At 47.1% G+C, this 19094-nt stretch overlaps 1 protein-coding gene across 2 annotated transcripts in view; it reads left to right on the forward strand.

The window, feature by feature from the left end:
- Positions 1-19094, forward strand: part of ZBTB16 (zinc finger and BTB domain containing 16) — a 193895-nt gene that overhangs the window by 13614 nt on the left and 161187 nt on the right. The gene's annotated exons all lie outside the window — the stretch shown is intronic.

The following is a 19094-nucleotide window of genomic DNA, read 5'->3' on the forward strand; positions in this document are numbered from 1 at the left end:
GGGGCTGTGAGCAGTAGCTGCCTTTTGCTTCCCTTGCAACTAGCAAGATGAGCGACATTCTCCTTTTCATTCATAATTAGCAACCGTTGCACCCACCCCTCGCTGGTTTCAAGGAATGACTTCTAAAAATGAGTAATTACTGAATATTTCCCATCAGTCAAACATGGGGGCTGCTGCATCGCCTATCACCCGAGTGAAAAAAACAACAAAAAAACCTTCTGTTTGTAGTTAATTTTAGTGGCAGGCGGATCATGTTAACTGGTTGTAATTGCTTCCAGATATGGCCAAGGTTTTTGTGTGTTGGGATGAAGGGTCTGGTAAGTGCTTACTTCCTGTGTAAATTAGCTTGTTCCATTCATACTGGCCAGACCTGGATTGTGTCATTGTTGCTGCAATTTTTCTCTCTCCTGTCCTGGTGTTAGGCAGCTAAATGCTTTATATAGCCTTAATTCTTCACGGAGCTTCCCTTGACTTGTAGTAGCGTCTGCATACTCTCATTATCAATATAGGGACCCCGTGAAGCTGCCTCACAGCGTATCAGACCAATGTTCCACCTAGCTTAGAATCATAGAATTGTACAGTGGGGAAAGACCCCAAGCGCCATCGTCCAACCCCCTACATTACTGTCTACGTGGATGCAGGGGCATAACGTGGGTTGCTGGTGCCCGGGTCAGGGCAAGTGTTGCCCACCCCCACCCCAGCACACAGCAGTCTTTTGTGGGCTTAAAAAGGGGATAACCCCACAGATTTGGCTTTTAGCACCTGGTAGGTAGAACAAGATATAAATGGCGATTAATAACAGCAGCCTGCACAAGTAACTTCCACTCATATTTAAGTAGCACCATAATATTACATTTGATACCCAACAAATCTGTTGTGTCAAACAGTGTTATTTGTAGCATGATCTGTATGCATGCTGCTTACAGGGTCTCTCAGATGATGGGCCCCTGCCCCAAGGAACACACATTTAAAACTGCAGTCATGATTCAGCCCCCAAGTTAAGCACCTTTCAGCCTTATTGACTTCAGTGGGAAAGACCCAACTCTCTCCCACTGAAGCTGGTTGGAGTATGGATAGTGTCCTATTCTCTGATATTTAGCACATTCTACCTTATGTGCATAATATAAAAGTGAGCTGTCTGGTTTGTAGCCAACGGTGCTGGCTGTGGGGAGAGGGGTGGGTGGGGCAGTAGAGGAGAGATGTAGTTATTCCTGGACCATGTTAGTACAAAAGGTTTGCTGTTCTTATCCGATTATATATCAGTTTTACTGATAACCCTGCAGTCTGCTTAGCTATGTATGAGAAGCTGATTACCCGCTTTAGACGCCGGGTTTTTACAGACATATGAAGGCGAACTGTCAAGTGGGAAATGATTTCAGATTAAGAGAGAGATCTGAGGAGTGGTGGGATGGATGGAAATTGGTTCTCACCTTTCAAGCAGGGAGAAATAAAGAACTGCATTTTTATCTGCAAATTAGGTGGCGTGCACACTTATACACATACATAACAGCTCAGGTTGGCTGTAATGGAAAACGGTGCCCTCTGGACTGCAGCTCCCGCTACCCCTGACCATTGGCCATGCTGACTGCTGTTGGGAGTTGGAAGTTGGAGTCCAACAGCATATGGAGAGCCACAGGTTCCTCTTCCAAGTCTTGGTGTCACCTGCATGAGTGCAGGGTTCAAACACCTCCTTCCTCCCCTCTTCTGGTGCAGCTAGTAAACCCTGGTTAGTTTAAACTAGAGGTGCTGAACCTGAGTCCCTCCAGATGTTGTTGAGATCGCCGTCGTTTCAGCTCCAGACAACATGGACAATGGTCAGAGATGATGGGCATTGTACTCTAGCAACATTCTGTGGACCAAGGGCCACCCACCCCCAGTTTAAACTATTGTGGTTTTTTTAAAACCAGCCAGGATCATAAACTGTGACATAGTCCTAGATTGTTTAAACTAATCATACTTCAAGTTCCCCTTAGTTTGGATGTAATGGGGAACCTCTAGTTAGTTTAGAAGTGGAAGCAAAAGCTTCTTAATTTCTCTTCACATCTGCAACAGAGGAGCAGAGTAATGTTGGAAGAGCATGTTCCTGACATTTTTCTCAGCTCCAGTGCATAGCAGGAACGAGTCTCATTCTGGTCAATGCTGTGCCAATTTAGCATGTGCTTGTACATTGGTCTGTTCCATTATGTCCCATTTCTACATTGATCTGCATATATTACATAAATTGGCATTTAAGTATATAAAACCACATTTTGAAATGCATTCTTGTGAGAAGGGCATCAGAACGTTTGGGAAGTGCAAAGTCTGATGGATAACTTGGGTTCTGGTCTACATTTTAGTTCTGGGTTGGTGGGTCAGGTCACTTCTTAAAGAAATTTGAATAGATCCCATTCCCCAAGCCCCCTAGCACATTACACTCAACCATAGTTTAATGTTACATGCAAAAAAGGCTCTATACATACACACATATGGGTACGTCTGCATTGTATGAAAAAGGTAATTCATTTTGGATACCGAAAATGAAGATGGACTTAACCCATCTAGACTATTTTACTGCATTTATCTTCCTGCAAGTGTAATGTATAGAAGTATATATGAGCCTGTATATGTGAGATTAAGTGTGTATATATATGAGATCAAGTATATATGACACCTTTATTTATCTTCATGGCTCCTGCATGGCATGTTTTTGGAATTTGATCCTAATAAATTAACATTGTTGGAGGGCATTTGGAGTTTGTATGTGTGTGTTCAGACTTTGAGTTGAATAACTTGGAAAACGACCCACCCCACCTCTGCTGCACAATCAATTTCTGCTATCTGTCTTGCAAAACTCAAATGGTGAAGCTGTTTAAATTGGGTGCTGTGCTGTCCAGTGTTTGCAGAACTTGGTCAGCTATTTAAAGAACTCTGGTATCTCCTTGAGGAGTTTATTGTACCGGGAAGCAAACAAAAAGTAATACAAAGTCCGTTCTTTTGTTGTTTGCAGTTTTCATCATGCAAAAAAACCTCAGGCCCCTCTGTGTGTGTGTGTGTGTGTGTGTTTGACAGAAAGACAATGAGAGAGGGGGGAGAGAGAATAAATGACTGCACTCAGATGTTCTGATGCAAACCATGGTTGATGGTGATGTGAGTGAGCCTGCCCCTCTTCACAATTTATCTGCTTTTTAACGCACCATCTGAACTCAACAAACTATGGTCAATCTTAACTATTCTGTGTTTGAAACAAGCCACTGTCAAACCGTAGTTTACAAAGCTGGCTTGTTTCAACAAGATTGGTTTAGGGTTTGAAGTAATGCTAAAATGTTCTTAATTGAATTCAGAAGCAAAAGCTTGTTTTATTTATTTAAATGTTTATAAACTACACATCTGATCTCCTCATACAGAGTGGGGAAGCACACAAGCCCAGGGGAAGATAGGTTCATTCATCTCTCAGAAAGGCATCGTTTTTACTGGAGTTCAGCTGCAGCAACATCCTTTTAACAACTTGCTTGTTTACATAGACCCGTACATGAATTTTCTATCTTCAAACTGCAAAGATGTTCATTCTAACACACCAGGTACTACTTTTAGGGCAGTGGATGTTGCACTCTTACTTAACACACTGTTCCTTGTGCAAGGAAGCAGGCATTAACTGGATCCATTCACCTTCCAAGGCAGGCTGGAGCAATAGAAAACCAGAAGATTCTCCCCATTCTCTTTAAGCACCAACATCAGTAGGAGCTCAAGCAATAGGACTTTAACAGTTGCAACAAAGAACACACCACTCAGAGGTGAGGCCGAAAGAGATAATTTTCTGGGACATCTTTGGTTCCTCTGTTGCCAAAGTTAACGCACAAAGTTTGCATACCTGCCAAAATGATTTTATGGCACATCATCACTTGTGAGATGGCGCTGACCTTTATTCTCAGCCAAGGTTGCCGTGTAGTGTCGGTACGAGTGGCCATGGTTTTGCGTACTTTCCTAACCTCCTCCTTTTGTGTAGTTATTCACAGGGGATCAGAGGAGAGTGCTAAGGAGGACGCGTGATTCACCTTTCTGGTAACCACTGATGACATAAATACGAAGTGCTTGATATTTGTGTGTTAAAAAAAGAAACAAAAGCAGCGACACCAAACCTGACTTTTTCTTCTTTTTAAGGAGGGTTTCTGCTAACTGTTGAAACTTGCGAAGAGAGGGCTATTAGGAGAGAACTGATTAAATTCTGGGCAGTTCAAAAAATGTTTCAATTCCTCCTCCCCCTTTCCTTTTTCTTGGAAGTGTGTGTGAATGATAAAAATGGAGAGTTGGGTGACATTTCGCTCGTTTAAAATTTGGTTTCTTGTTGAGCCAGCTGAGGCCACCTGCCAAAGACCATGTGTCTGAACTGGAATGTCTCTCCTGGTTGCAAAATTGTTGGTGCTCACCCATACTCTTAGCGGACTGGATCTATTTTTTATTTTTTTAAGTGAAAGGACTTGGCGTCCCGTCTAGTAGGCTTTGTATATTCAATTGACATAAATTCTTAGAGGTTGTAGCTCAGCTGCGGCCATTGTGGTTCCGTACAGCGGAGCTGAAGGAGCGGAAGGTGCCAGGCCTCTCTTGTGATCAAAGATTGCGCTCTGCTCAGCCACGCTGGCCTCATCCCGCTTCCCACAAGCAAAGAGTTCACACCATTGCAGCTCCCTCCTCACGCCAGAGGAAGGATGCAGAAATCTGAACTGGCGATCCTATCTTGATTCATCTCCACCACCCCCCTCTGTTCCTTTCATGAATTGCTCTGGTTCGGATCGGCTGTTGAGGGAGTTGCAAGCGCGCTTGTTTCACTGGCTGCCTGAGGTGCCTTATCTGCTGCTGCTGGCTGCAGGGTTTCTGTGGTTGTAGCACACTTTCTGCAAGATGCACAAACTACCGTTGTGTCTGAGAGATAAGGCAGAGAGGTGTGTCCTGCAATGCTGGCTCCTTGCCAGCAGTTTGCTGATCTCTTGGGTTTTCTCTCAGAGCTGCTAACCTCAAGGCAAGAGCCCGTTCCTTCTCCTGCCTGCCCCCCGCCCCGGCACTCATGCTGCTGCGGTCTTGGCCAACTCTTGTTTACCACGGTCTCCTTATGCTCTCTCTGTCTTTGCTCTTGTGGTTCAACATAGCAGGCAAAATGACAATACCTGTCAAACGCCTTGGGCGCATTTAATTTACCGCTTTAGAAATCCTGGCAGAGTCAAATGCACGGAGAAGTGGGAGGGTGAAAAACAATACCTTTTGTTCTCTAGAGACGTAAGAAGAGGCCAATTGCCCATCTAGTCTAGCATCCTGTTCTCACGGTGGCCATCTGGGTGCCCCATTGGGGAGCCCATAAGCAGGGCCTGAGTGCAACAGAGCTTTTTTCACCTGTGTTTTCCAGCAACAGGTATTCAGAGGCATGCTGCCTCTGGTAGTGGAGGTAAATTGTAGTCATCTTAAGTTGGAGCAGTGGATCTGTGGCCCTCCAGCTCCCAGCACCCCCAGCTGCCAGCATGGCTAACAGGCAGGGACTATGGGGACACGGGTGGTGCTGTGGGTTAAAGCCTCAGCGCCTAGGACTTGCCGATCGCATGGTCGGCGGTTCGAATCCCCGCGGCGGGGTGCGCTCCCGTCGTTCGGTCCCAGCGCCTGCCAACCTAGCAGTTCAAAAGCACCCCCGGGTGCAAGTAGATAAATAGGGACCGCTTACCAGTGGGAAGGTAAACGGCGTTCCGTGTGCTGCGCTGGCTCGCCAGATGCAGCTTGTCACGCTGGCCACGTGACCCGGAAGTGTCTGCGGACAGCGCTGGCTCCCAGCCTATAGAGTGAGATGAGCGCACAACCCTAGAGTCTGGCAAGACTGGCCCGTACGGGCAGGGGTACCTTTACCTTTTTATGGGAGTTGGAGTCCAGCAATATCTGGAGGAGTCCAGCAACACCTGTGGCTGAAGCAGCCCTTGTAGGGCTTGTAAGTTCTGTCCTGAGAGAGAGAGAGAGAGAGAGAGAGAGAGAGAGAGAGCGCACTGCACATGCATGGCACTTAAGATAGTGCAGGTCCCTGCCCCAATGAGCATGCAATCTGAAATTTGATATGGGAAGCAACAGAGAAAGGGAAATGGTGGCAGGGGTGAGCAGGGATAAGAATATATGATTGTTGCTTTGTTCAGCCTTCAGCTACCTGTACCCTCCAGATGTTTTGGACTGAAACTGTCTTCAACTCCCATTGGGGAAGGCTGGCTACATGACCATTGGGTACATGGAGGGATGGGAATGGGGGGTTGTGCTGAATCAAGCTTCATGGAAAAGGTGGGCCTTGAGGAATGATGGGCAGGAAGGAAGAGGAATAGCATTGTGTAAGCATTCAAGGAGCCACCGTCAAGCATCAGGTTTCAAATCCCATGCTGCTCTAACTTGGATTGGTTTTCCCCATCATGCTTATAACTGGCACCTTCAAAGAGGAGATTGAACACATTGGGCCAGTCAGAGAGGTTTGTTGGCCTGTGGGGGGTTGATTTGCATAGGGTGAAATCTCCCAGGAAGTTCTCTTGGGCCCAAACACTGTGGCGCCTTTGAGAGGACCTGTGAATCAGATTGGGTCCCTCTCCCAAGTTGCCACCCTTCTCACCAGCCATAACCCACCATTGCCTCACAGCCTCATGGGAGAGTGGCTGCCCTCTTTCAAAGCCGTCAGCAAAGCTGAGTGTGGCAGCACCCACTCAGCGACGCTGCCCACCACTCTGTGCTCCCAGCTTGCGATGGCTCCTGCTTGCATTGGAGGAAGTGGACAAGGCCTTTTGAAAGCGGAGATTATTTCTGCCTTGGCAGGTGAGTGGAGAGGTGAGCTCCTTGAGCCTCCTTTCCCCCGCCAAGCCAAGCTTGGATTTCCATAGTAATGGTGCTGATGAATTGGCAGCTTTCCCCTGCACCTCTCCTTCTTGCTCGAGGGAGAGTTTGGAAAGGGGCCGCTCTGATTTAAAGGATTCTGAGCCCGTTGCCGGTATTGATTTTTAGCTTATCTGGCCCTTTAGCTAGAGGCTGCTCCTCTCTCAAAGTGTCTAACCAGATGTAACTTAAAGCAACAGAGAAATGTATATCATCCTTTTCCTCGCATTAATTAGGGTCTGCAAATGCATTATTTAGAGGGGTAAAAGCCACAGCAGCCTCCCCTGGAGATAATTTAGAGACGGGCTGGTACGTGCCGCTCGGGTCGCAGGTATTGCATGGCTGTGCTGGGCGAACGTGCTGTGGGACAGGCGGGAGGGGTGCAGGGCATGCAGAGCGCTGAGCGGCAGTCCAGAGAAAGGCATGCAACACAGAGAGATGTAGCTCAGTGGCAGAGCAACTGCTTTGCATGCCGAAGGTCCCAGGTTCAAGCCCCAGCATCTCCAGGTAGGGCTGAGGAAAGATTCCTGTCTGAAACCCTGAGGAGCTGCTGCCGGTCTGTGTAGACAGTATTGCACTAGATGGACCATTGGCCTGACAGTGTAAGGAAGCATCCTGGCTCAGTGTAAGGCTAGTGGGGCATGTGTGGACTTCGGATAATCCTATTTCATTCCTCATCAATGTGAGGTGCTGAGTTGTATTCTGAGCCTCCTGCCCCATTACTCCACAAGTGTTCTTCATGCCCAAAGCTGTTTCAGACATGCATGTTCATCCCCTTCCAGTGACGACTCACATGTCTGAACAGGTCGACATGGGTCAAGCCTGGAAGAGCACAAACTTGCCTATCCCCCAGAAAGGCTAATGTTTTGTTCACATGTTCAGCTAAAAACCATTGATTGTTGTTTAATCGAGTGTGATCTGACTCCAGAGGTTACAGGGCGCTCTGTGCATGCTCAAAGATGCACTCTTCTGTTTTTTCATGACTGAGCAATGGCATTGAAAATAAGTACGGAAATTGAAAATAAGCTTTGCTGTCAGGCTACGGCTGCTTATAAATCTCTTAAAACTCTTCACCACTGCAAAAGTATACAGTGGTACCTTAGCTCTCAAACTGAATCCAGTCTGGGAGCCTGTTTGACTCCCAAAACCATTCAAAAACCAAGGCACAGCTTCCGATTGGCTGCAGGAGCTTCCTGCACTCAAGCGGAAACCGCGTTGGACGTTCGGCTTCCGAAAAATGTTTGCAAACTGGAACACTTGCTTCCGGTTTTGCGCGCATTTGGGAGCCGATTTGTTGGGAGCCAAGCCGTTTGTGTACCAAGGTACCACTATATTTTGTGTGGCCCAGTGGCGTAGCGTGGGGGGTGCGGGGGGAGGGCAGCCGCACCGGGTGCAACATCTGGGGTTAGGGCAAATCCACAGGTTAGGGGGCGCAAATCCACGGGTTAGGGGGCGCAAATTACTTGCCTTGCCCCGGGTGCTGACAACCCACGCTACGCCACTGGTGTGGCCTGAGCATCACCACCATTGAGACAGTTGTTTTCCTGTGTCCTTTGTGGGAGGGGGAGAGCTTCAGTGACATTTTTGAGGGGATGGGGCAATTTTGTGCTTATCTTAATAATTACCAGCACTAGATAGCTGAGAGGTGTGTGTGCTCCTCCATTTAGCTTTTTATAAAATTGCCATTCTCTGTCTCACTCCCTAAAATTCCATTGAAAGGATGTTATGTCACAATACCCACCCATGGCCATGCCAGGAGCTGTGCCAGCTGTGGAGGATTGTGGCAGTGCCCCCGAAGCAGCACAATTTTATTACTTTTTTGGTTTAAATGTTATTATTGAAGGATGTTCATAGATAGCAAGGGTACATATACCGTATTTTTCGTCCCATAGAACGCTCCGTCTCATAGGATGCACCTAGTTTTTTTGGGGGGAAATAAAGGAATCCCCCCCTTTATTTCCCCCCCAAAACCAGGTCGGGGAAACAAAACCAGGTCGAGGAACAGCGGGATGGCGGCGCTGCGCCTCCTTCTGTCCCCCGAGCTTGTGGGGCTGGCTGATGTCTTTCCGGCGTGCGAGGCACTCTGCTTCAGGGCGCCTCTCGCGCCGGGCGGCAGGCTGCTATCCACAGCGTAGGGAGCCCTGCGGGAACTACTGCAGGGCTGCCTAGGCTGCAGATGTGTTCCCAAAGTGCCGGGCGCTCTGATTTCAGCGTGCCCGGCGCTCCAGGAAGCAGGCTGCTATTCGCAGCCTAGACAGCCCTGTGGGAACTCCTGCAGGGCTGCCTAGGCTGTGGATGTGTTCCCGAAGCCTGGAGAGCGAGAGGGGTCAGTGCGCACCGACCCCTCTCGCTCTCCAAGCTTCAGCGAAAGCCTGCATTCGCCCCATAGGACGCACCCAGATTTCCCCTTCATTTTTGGAGGGGAAAAAGTGGGTCCTATAGGGCGAAAAATACGATAATGTCTCTATTTTAAGTTCATAGTGTAGGCCTGAACCCCTTGGCCTTCCCATAATATTATGGTAAGCACCCAACCCAACCTCCCCTTTGAGAACTTAACCAATACTTTTCTGCCTCTCCCTATTGTCTTTTTGGATGTGTGTGTGTGATTTCCTGGGCGCACAGCAAAGAGACGCTTGGAACAGGGGAGCATGACTTGAGTCATTTGATCATTTGCAAATTCCTATGCAAAAGGCCTCAGACCTGAATGTAGCTTTCAAATTGATTTTGCACTTCTTGAACTGTTGCAACACGGTTAAATGTACCAGACTGCAGATTTAAATACATATTGTGCCAGAAAATGTGCACTGAAGAATGTATTTTGAGATTTTAAAAAAAAATTAAAAAATCAGGTTATCATGCAAATAGAATAGAATTATGGGCCTAAAGATACACAGAAATAGCAAAGCCCCAAAGTAGACAAATTTATCCTTCCTTAGATTTGAGAGGGGAACCACCTAAGTTTCATGTTGGGTAATTGTAGGATTCTGCCACTCCTTGGGTGCAGGATTTTGAAAAAATAAACAGCAGAATTGGATTTTGGGGCTCAGGCGTTCTGTTGTCTTGAATGCCTAGAGCTCATCCCCAGAACATGCAAAGTGCTAAAGAGGAAAACAGTGCCTCTGAGCATGAAGAAAGTGCATTTCCCCCTTGGTGTTGCTTTTCAGATAAGACACGGTTTCTCTTCCATCTTGATTTTATGTGAAAATCTGGCCAACCTGCACCCTGTGCAATTGCACAGCCCACCCCCACCACATCCCAATGGTAGAAAAATACTTCACAGTGGCTTGTGAAACTCCCAAAAGCAGGCTCCATGCCGGTAAGGAAAGCCACAAAGCAAAATCCAGTGACAGGCTCCATGCATGACGAAGCTTTCGGACTGAATGCAAACTTCGACGTGATATTAGTGACACTACCTTGTAACCTCAAACGTGTCATTTGGGAAGTTGTCAGATTAGGGATGGGTGAATGTGTCAATTTCAGTTTCCCTCTATGTCTCATCTTTCCACGTATAAGTTCAGCTCTGTACATTTCCACACTCATTTGCTGCCCTTTTGGTCGAATTTCTTCCTAGTATTTCTTCGGATGCAATTCTGCCTCATATATACATTGGGGGGGGGGGTTGAGTTCTTTTCTTGTATATGGAGTGCATTTTCCCGTGCACACATTTTTGCAGACATCAATAGACTGGGGAACTGCGTTGAAAAATTCGGGGTGGTTGAGTTTTGGTTTAGAGTCGTTTTGCAAAATGTGAATTTGGTGGGTTTGCCTAGAAATGTAAACTGAATTGCATTTCTCCCTTGCCGTCCCTCTGCCAGATGCTTCTCTTCCACACTGAAAACCTGATTCCCTCCTCATCCTAGTTGGGATGGCTCCCCCCCCCCCCCGCCTCACTCTCTGAGGTGTCTCTGAAGGGGGCCTTTGTCTGGAGGCTCCTCTGTTACAGTAGGCCGGACGCAGAGGGGTCAAGGCAGGAGACAATGGCCAGGTCAGGAAGGCCCCATTTATTTACAGTAGCCCCTTTCATTGGCCCATAGAAATGGGACTCCCAAGTGGCCATCTTGAAAGGCTACTGTCTCTGTTCAGTCAGGCCTACCCAGGCCGGAGAGGGCAGAGCACAAAGGTTGGGGGGGGGAGGGTGATGGGGAGAGGGGGTGTAGAAATGACACAGATTGCTGGAGACTAAAGGGGTCTTTATTGTCAGTCACAGCCAGGCTTGATGGAGAAAAAGGAATGATGGTGTGAGACTTTTGCTTGTTTGTGTGTGTGTGTGCGTGTGTGTGTGTGTGTGTGTGTGCATGCACACAAATGTTTTAGGTTTGTTTAAACCTTGCCTACCAGCCTCCCTGTGTTTAATTTATGTTCCTGAGATTGTTGTAGAGGTTAGGAGGCAAACTCACCCCTGCCTTTTAAATGAGCCGAGTCAGAGTTTCACACCATCACTTGGCGGGCCGAAGGTTGTGTTTGGCCCCAGCTTGCGCATTCTGAAACCAGTTATTGGTGGGGTCCATAAATGTTCTCCCCCCTCCCTACACTCTCTCTCACACACTCTGTCACACAGATTTTTCTCCTTATTCTCCAAGGCCTGCTTTCTCTCTTTCCTAACATGATCGCTGTGCGTTTCATGATAACCAGAATCAATGCACGTGGCTCGTTGCTGTGTCGAGCAATTAATTTCGGTGGAAGGGCCTGTAAAGGGTACCTGGCCATTAAGAGTTTGTGGCATGGCTGTCATGGAGCAAGTGGGTTCTCAAGAAAGGAAGCCAACTCAAAACCAATGGTTTGCAGAGAGCAGCCTGGCACTCCCTGGATGTTTTGGACTACAACTCCCATTAGCCCCAGGATCATGTGGCTAAGTGGACTAGGAAGCTTTACCCCAAAACATCTGGAGGGCACAAGGCTGGCTGGGAGGAAATGAGCACCCAGTGCAGCTTACATTATAGAAGGAAAGAGGAGAGAGGTGCTGGGTGCTGTCCCTCGCTAGTTTTTAGTGCTGGCGGATGGCGCTGTGGGTTAAATCACAGAGCCTAGGACTTGCCGAACAGAAGGCCGGTGGTTCGAATCCCCGCGATGGGGTGAGCTCCCATTGCTCGGCCCCTGCTCCAGCCAACCTAGCAATTCGAAAGCACATCAAAGTGCAAGTAGATAAATAGGTACCACTCCAGTGGGAAGGTAAACGGCGTTTCCGTGAGCTGCTCTGGTTTGCCAGAAGCGGCTTAGTCATGCTGGCACATGATCTGGAAGCTGTATGCCGGCTCCCTCGGCCAATAAAGCGAGATGAGCGCCACAACCCCAGAGTCGGCCGCGACTGGACCTAATGGTCAGGGGTCCCTTTACCTTTAAGTATCATCAGTCTTAGAAGTAAGGTTGGGCAAACCTGTCAATTTCAGTTTCTCTCGGTTTCTCATTTCCCCAATCTTATTCAGCACATTTCTTTATATAAAGAAAATCTCTACCCAAAATTCTCCACAATTTTAGCACACATTTCTCATAATATACACATGTTCTTCCCCGCACACTGGATCAGTCTAACAGTCTAGTCCAGCAATGTGTTCTCACAGTGGCCAATCAGATGTCTGTGGGCAACCCTCAAACAGGATCTGAGTACAAGAGCATTCTCCCTCCTACCTTGTCCTCCATGAATTTGTCTAATTCACTTTGGAAGTCATCTAGATGGGTGGCCTCTTGCAAGAGCAAGTTCCATTTAATGATGTGCTGTGCGGAGAAATACGTTCTTTCCTCTGTCCTGAATCTTCCAACACTCAGCTTCCTTGGATTCCCATGAGTTCTACCATGTATACCTTTCCTTAAATAAATGCCCTTTTCTCTGTATGACCATCATAGCTGAGGCTGATGTTAGTTGGAGTCCAAGATTACCTGGAGGGCAAACCCTCGCTGTGATCAACTCCCACCTGGAAGCCTATGTCCCCACTGTGGAAGGACGTGTGGATCCAGCAGTGAAATTTTTTTTCTACAGCTAGCCTCTTTCCTTATAGAAACAGGTGCAGTTATTAATTTACTGTGGGTGATGACCAACTAAGTCATACTGAAATCAATGGATTTAAATTTGTTAATTTTGGTGGTCCTATTCTGAATATGACTAATGATGGATTCTGTCCCATATTTTTTTTTTATCCCACTTTTCAGAAAATTGTTGTCTCCCAAAGTGGCTCATACCAATAGGCCTTGCCTTCCGGATTACAAAGTAAAACGACAAGACACACAAGGGAAGGGGCATGAAGGGAGATAGTAGTAGATGAGGGTTGCTCACTTCTTCAAGGCCAGAAGGAAATGGTAAGCTGTAAGCAGGCGTTTTTTAGGACGCAGGTGGCGCTGTGGGTTAAACCACTGAGCCTAGGACTTGCCGATCAGAAGGTTGGCAGTTCGAATCCCCATGACGGGGTGAGCTCCCGTTGCTCGGTCCCTGCTCCTGCCAACCTAGCAGTTCGAAAGCATGTCAAAGTGCAAGTAGATAAATGGGTACTGTTCCGGTGGGAAGGTAAACAGCGTTTCCGTGCGCTGCTCTGGTTCGCCAGAAGCAGCTTAGTCATGCTGGCCACATGACCCGGAAGCTGTACGCCCGCTCCCTCGGCCAATAAAGTGAGATGAGCGCTGCAACCACAGAGTCGGCCATGACTGGACCTAATGGTTGGGGTCCCTTTACCCTTTACCTTTTTAAGCAGGTGTTTATATCCGCTTCAGGCTAGGCTAAGCTTCCTTTGCTGTGGTGTACTTTCTTGCATAGACAGGTGACATCACGCAGTTCAGAAAAAGTACAAATTTCAAAGGATATGTACATTCAGCATCATGCATTGGTTCAAGGTTATGTGAACTAGGTAGCTTTTGCATTAAAATGGGAACCAAGCAAATTCCTCGCACCTTTCAAATCCCTGGCAGTCAACGAGTTTAGTTTCTTCCACTTTTAACTTTGATTTGCTTTCAAGGAAAATGCCACTTGTTAAGAGCCACATTTGCCGGATCGGGTCCACCCAATCTAGCATCCTGTTTCTTGTGGTGGTCAGTCCTATTCCTCTGGGAAGTTTAGAAGCAGAACATGCAAGTTTCCTGCCTGTGAACGTGGGTGGTGAGTTCACAGCTCCTTTTCTGATCTCGGGAGGTGACGGGTGAAGCAGGGGACATTTGGGGTGGTGGGGAGAGGGGTCTTCCTTCAGCGTAAAGTCCTGAGCCCACTCCCCAGCCTTCTGCTCCAAGATCGGGTAGCCTTAAAGAGATTGGTGAGCTTAAACAGGGCAGGACTGCCCAACCACCCGCCTCGGCAGCCTGGTGCATTTTTCCGCAAAGCCTTGATAAGATTACCCAGCGCACGTGTGATTCCAAGGAAGCGGGCGCAGAGAATAATTTTCACTTAACAAATTACAGCCCTTACGAAAGAGCAGCTTTGAAATCCATTTAACTTTTCAGCATCCCATACCCCTTTAAGTGTTCTGAGCGCATTCGCGCTGATAGGTTACCTTTTTTCATTCCCCCGTAGGCTATAATTAGTGTCCCTTACATGGAATTGGCTTAGAATTGGATTTAAAGGAGATAAGAATCAAATTACCAGTATTTATCTTGTAAATTCCAGAAGATCTACTTAAGATGCTGTATGTATTAAAAGAGGGAGGAGGGTTAAGGGTTTGTGTGTGTGTGTGTAAAGTTTATGCTATGAAAATGTAAACTCTTAATGGCTTTGTACATCCATATAATCGTCTTAATATTATGCTATCATTATAAAGAAAAGCAGTTACTTCTTAATTTCTAAGAACACTGTCTGTCTCTGCCCACATTTGTGAAAATGAGGAGGACCTGGAGGTGCCCATCTGCCATTCCCAGAGTTCTGATGCTGGCTGCACTTAGTGAGTGCAGAGAAAAAGCACTCTGCACATCCTCAGAGGAACCCTCTTCCACCTCGACTCCTGCATTCCAGATCCCATTGACCTTTCCTGCACCTTGTTAATTGAAGTGTGTTTCTGGACCCTGAAAAAGGCCAGTAGCCGGGCAGATTTATTGAACATGCAGCATCAAAACGCCCGAGCCGTAGACGGCTTGTTCCGTGTGGACACAATTCCTTTTTGTTTAAAGTTCACAATAAAAGCCACATAAACTGTGTTGCTCTCGTTTTTATTGGCAAAATAAATAATTTTCCTGGTTTTGAAGGCCCAGACGCCTGAAAGGCCATTTATCCTCTTTTAATCCGTGTGTACCTGGAGCTGCAGAAACATTAACTTATTTTCCCCCCTTTCCCCTTCAACCGGCATATTATGCTCAAACGTTGAGCGCGGCTGAGCCTTGTAACACTTTCGCCTCATAAAGGGCTTTGCTTGGTTAAAGCATTAATTTCCCCATTAAACTGTTCAGCAAGATTTACCATACGTTACGAATCATTTATTACTGCACGCTTCTGATGTTGAACTCCGGTGAACTCTGGCTCCGGTGAGCAGCTTCCAACAGTCCCCGTCGTTTTCCTCGCAGCCTAACACAAGTACTTTTGTAACGTCTGGGCCATCTCTGGCTGGCGTTGGGCTGACACTGCCGGGTCCGCAAGCTTTATTTTCCTAACCTGATGAATTGCCGTCTGTTTCCTTTTTATTATGATTATTCTTCATCTTCTCCCTCTCCGTCTCCGTCTCTGACTGGGTGAATATGGTGCAGATGGTGGTGGTTTTAGGAGCCGAGGCAAAATGGCCAATGCTCCCAGGAATTTAGGGAGCTGCCTTACACTGAATCGGATCCTTGGGTCCATCTAGATTAGTATTGTCCACTCTGATTGGCAGCAGCTCCCCAGGGTTTCAGGCAGAGGTCCCTCTCCCTCTGGGTGCTCTCATTTCTGTGCTTGCCTGTACCCCCTCTGTCTCCTGGGCTTAGGGTGGCTTATAGTTGTTGGGGTTTTTAAAACAACAACAACCATGGGGTTTCCAATCTGAGGAAATCAAATGACTTCCCAAATGGCTAGCAGTGGGGATAAAAGCAGCCATATAAAATTAAAAACAAAAACAAACGGCATTGCAAATTTAGAAACTGTTTTTAAAAGCACTGTAATATTGTACCAGCCAGCCCAGACCTTCCAAAGAACCCATTTTCTATCTTCCATCTTTAGCAGAAAAGTACATTGTGTGGGTTGCAAAGAGAGGGGCTTCTCTGTGGTGGCTCCCCAACTGTGGACTTGCCACCCTGAGGGAGATCGTGCCTGACACTAGGTTAAAAACCTGATCTATTTGCCTCAGGCATTTTAGATGGTGATATTTTTAGCTGCTTGGATGCCTTTGTTCCTCTTGATTTTATTGTGTTGTATATTTTCAAAGGGGGACGCGGGTGGCGCTGTGGGTAAAAGCCTCAGCGCCTAGGGCTTGCCGATCGAAAGGTCGGCGGTTCGAATCCCCGCGGCGGGGTGCGCTCCCGTCGCTCGGGCCCAGCGCCTGCCAACCTAGCAGTTTGAAAGCACCCCTGGGTGCAAGTAGATAAATAGGGACCGCTTACTAGCGGGAAGGTAAACAGCATTTCCGTGTGCGGCTCTGGCTCGCCAGAGCAGCGATGTGATGCTGGCCACATGACCCGGAAGTATCTCCGGACAGCGCTGGCCCCCGGCCTCTAGAGTGAGATGGGCGCACAACCCTAGAGTCTGTCAAGACTGGCCCGTACGGGCAGGGGTACCTTTACCTTTACTATATTTTCAAAATTGTTAAATCTCTTTGGGGATGACGCTGAGAAGTCAGTTTTGGATGAACGGTGGTTCACAGGTTGTTTTTTTTAAAATAAATAAATAAATGCATAGCCAACCAGTCACAACAAACAAGCAGCATCCAAAGGACAGAATTTGTTTTTGTTTTTGATGTGTTGCTGTGTGTAGAAGCAGTCATCTGCTAAATGTGCCTTTGCCCCAGAGGTATTGCCAAGTTCCATGTGTAACCAAGGAGTGGATGGTGTTTCTGGAGATCTGCCCAAGACCAACACAGGTAGATCCTTAGGTGGAGATCTGGGAAGAGTCCTCTTCCTGCTTCATCAGCGGCAGAGCGAACCATCAATGGTGGATTTTTGGGATGAGGTGCTTTAGATTTGGATGGCATTTTTGGGGAGAAGTTGTTTGGCTTAGGACCAGAGGAAGCGGAGAAGAAGAGAATGGGCCATTGCAACAGCTGGGAGGAGGAAGGTAGGCTCAGTTTCCCTAGAACTAGGTAAAAAGGTAAAGGTAAAGGACCCCTGGATGGTTAAGTCCAATCAAAGGTGACTATGGGGTTGTGGCGCTCATCCCGCTTTCAGGCCGAGGGAGCCAGCGTTTGTCCACAGACAGCTTTCCGGGTCATGTGGCCAACATAACTAAACCGCTTCTGGAGCAATGGAACACAGTGATGGAAACCAGAGTGCACGGAAATGCCGTTTTACCTTCCCGCCGCAGTGGTACCTATTTATCTACTCACACTGGTATGCTTTTGAACTGCTAGGTTGGCAGGAGCTGGGACAGAACAACAGGAGCTCACTCCGTTGTGAGGATTTGAACCACCAGCCTTCTGATTGGCAAGCCCAAGAGGCTCAGTGGTTTAGACCACAGCACCACCCATGCCAAGAACTAAAGTGAGGTTCATAGGTGCATTTTCATCACTTGAGAAAGTCAGCACCAGCTGATGGCACCTGTGCGATGTTGGCCCATCTCAGCTTTAAAAGCTCACAGAGATATTTTCTCTGCATAGATGCATAGTTAAGGCTTTTGTTGGTTGTGTTTGTGTTAACTGGTTTCAATGTAAGTCACCTCAAGTCACCTTTATTGAGGAAAGTGACAAAGGAACAGAATGAATAATAATAACAATAACAATAACAATAATAATAATAATAATAATAATAATAATAATAATAATACACTTAGTTTATTGATTTGTGTTCCATCTTTCTGCATACAATACCCTCAAGAGGGCTTCTATACCAGGGCAGCTAATACACTAAAAGGATATTGAGACCGTTTCACTTAGAGAAAAGGCAATAGGTGACATAGTTGAAGTGTATGAAATTATGCATGGAAGAAGTTGGAAGAGGGAAGTTTTTCTCCCTCTCTCATAACACAAGAACTTGTACTCATCCAATGAAGCTGAAGCTTGGACGATTCAGGCAGGCAAAAAAGGGGACTTCCTCACATAAAGGTAAAGGGAACCCTGACCATTAGGTCCTATCATGGACGACTCTGGGGTTGCGGCGCTCATCTCGCTTTACTGGCCGAGGGAGCCGGCATACAGCTTCCAGGTCATGTGGCCAGCATGACTAAGCCGCTTCTGGCGAACCAGAGCAGTGCACGGAAACGCCGTTTACCTTCCCACCAGAGCTGTACCTATGTATCTACTTGCACTTTGATGTGCTTTTGAACTGCTAGGTTGGCAGGAGCAGGGACCGAGCAACGGGAGCTCATCCCGTCATGGGGATTCGAACTGCCGACCTTCTGATCGGCAAGTCCTACACTATGTGGTTTAACCCACAGTGCCACCCGCATCCCTAGCACATAGTTAAACTATGAAACTTGCTCTCACAAGAAGCAGTGGCGGCCACAGACTTGATGGCTTTAAAAGAGCACTGGGCAAATTCAAAGGCTACTATCCTTGATGATTATGCTCTGCCTCCACAGTTGAGGCAAGAGTGCTTCTGAATTCCAGTTGCTGGAAACCACAGGACAGGAGGGTGCTCTGGTCTTGCTTGCAGGTTTCCCAGTTGTGACATCTGGTTGGCCACTGTAAGAATAGGAAGCTGGACCAGATGGGCCATTGGCCTGGTCCAGCAGGCTCTTCTTACGTCAGTGATGGCCAAACTCAGCCCTCCAGCTGTTTTGGGACTACAACTCTCATCATCCCTAGCTAACAGGACCAGTGGTCAGGGATGATGGGAATTGCAGTCCCAAAACAGCTGGAGTGCCAAGTTTGGCCGTCACTGTCTTACGTTCAAACAAAAACATAGCCATCCCTCAAAATTCACACTTCTCCGAATTTTGCAGTTCTGTTCACCACTTTGGGCACAGCTGCTTGCAGAAAAGCAGCATATAAGTAAACTCAAATGATGAATCAATCAAGTAATATGTACAAAGATGCACATACTAGTGCGTATAAAAATGCACATATTGGTGAAAATGCAGTATACACACATACAGAAAATGCATTATATTAGGGGAAACCTTGCCAAAAAAAACATGCCTGTTGCATTTGAAAATGTGTATTATCAGGGTTATTTCACACTAAAATGCTGCTGAATTTTAACGAGGAATTTTAAAA

The sequence above is a fragment of the Podarcis muralis genome, chromosome 15 (assembly GCF_964188315.1).
Source record: "Podarcis muralis chromosome 15, rPodMur119.hap1.1, whole genome shotgun sequence".
NCBI classification, from domain to species: Eukaryota; Metazoa; Chordata; class Lepidosauria; order Squamata; family Lacertidae; genus Podarcis; species Podarcis muralis.